The sequence below is a fragment of the Diceros bicornis genome, chromosome 32 (assembly GCF_020826845.1).
Source record: "Diceros bicornis minor isolate mBicDic1 chromosome 32, mDicBic1.mat.cur, whole genome shotgun sequence".
Taxonomy (NCBI): Eukaryota; Metazoa; Chordata; class Mammalia; order Perissodactyla; family Rhinocerotidae; genus Diceros; species Diceros bicornis.
This window is the reverse complement of record NC_080771.1, coordinates 34,614,676-34,615,920: the sequence shown is the minus strand read 5'-3', so window position 1 is coordinate 34,615,920 and position 1,245 is coordinate 34,614,676. Positions and strand designations below refer to the sequence as shown.

General features: G+C 43.3%; 1 non-coding gene across 1 annotated transcript; it reads left to right on the top strand.

Annotated features, from left to right (window-relative positions):
• The first annotated feature begins 860 nt into the window (after positions 1 to 860).
• LOC131396418 (U6atac minor spliceosomal RNA) lies at positions 861 to 980 on the top strand. Its single transcript, XR_009216504.1, has one exon. It is a non-coding gene; the product is annotated as a U6atac minor spliceosomal RNA (small nuclear RNA).
• The last annotated feature ends 265 nt before the right edge of the window (positions 981 to 1,245 follow it).

Genomic DNA, 1,245 nt, shown 5'->3' with positions numbered 1-1,245 from the left:
CAGCCCAAAATGAAGACCAATCCCAACAGTCACTGTAGTGAATTGCTCCTCAAATTCAGTCCCAGTCCCATCTGAATATCCTGTTACCTAACAGCTAAATTGTAAAATTAACCTCCAACAAACTGGTACAAAATAATAAGAGGAAGGAAAGCAGAAATGAAACAATAGTTAATACACACAGGCCCACACACAACAAGCAAGGAAGAAAACATGCATCGACGCTACCGTCCTCACTTCTGACACTGCTCATGAGGCCACCGTTGATACTCCTGACGTCCTTCCTCCACTCCCCATCCACTATTTCCTTTGCCTCATCCAGGCCTCAGCGGGTGACCCGTGTCGTCATTTACGTAGGGTCTGAATCCTTGGTGGTCCTGCCTTTTTGTTGTTATTGTAAACTGTTGTTTTACGTTAACTTTTACTATCGGACTTGGGAGTTCTAAGAGGCACCCAAGAGAATCTCATTGGTTCTAGACATAGCCTTCCTTGTTCACCTTGTATAGCACAAACCTACTTCCCCTTAGGAATCAGGATCACTCATCCCACAAGGTACAGTAACCCCCTTCTCTTCCAGTTGGTTCAGAGGCATGAGGAGCCCCACACAGGCACGGCGCTCTCAATTTCCAGTTCACTAGAGCCGTTGTTGCGTCTCCTGTTGGAACCATTAATTCTCTTGGGAATCAGGCCTCCAAACCAGCAGAGAGAATGTTCAGAAATGGGAAACAAAAATCCTGCCAGTGTGTAATTTATTAGGTGTGATAACGAAAGATGCCACTCTCCCTTCTACTCCTTGATCCCCACCCATGTATCCAGTCTAAGGGTAAAGGAGAACCACACATTGGTCTCTTAGGAAAAGCATATTTTTGTACGACAGGAAAGAAGCACTCTCCTTGACAAGAATGGAAGAGGCCCTCGGGGCTCAAAACACAAATACCGTGAAAGCATTGCCACCTACTTTGTGCCTTTTTCCACTTCTGCATAGAGACCCAAAAGAACTGAAAGTTGGGACTTGAAAAGATATCTGTACACCCATGTTCATATCAGCATTATTCACAATAGCCAAACGTTGCAACTACCCAAATGTTCATCAGTGGATGAATGGATAAACAAAATGGGGTATACACATACAACGGAATATCATTCCTTAAAAAGGAAAAATATTATATCCTTAAAAAGGAAGAAAGGAAATTCTGACACATGCTACAACATTAACAAACCTTGAGGTCATTATGCTGAGTGAAATAC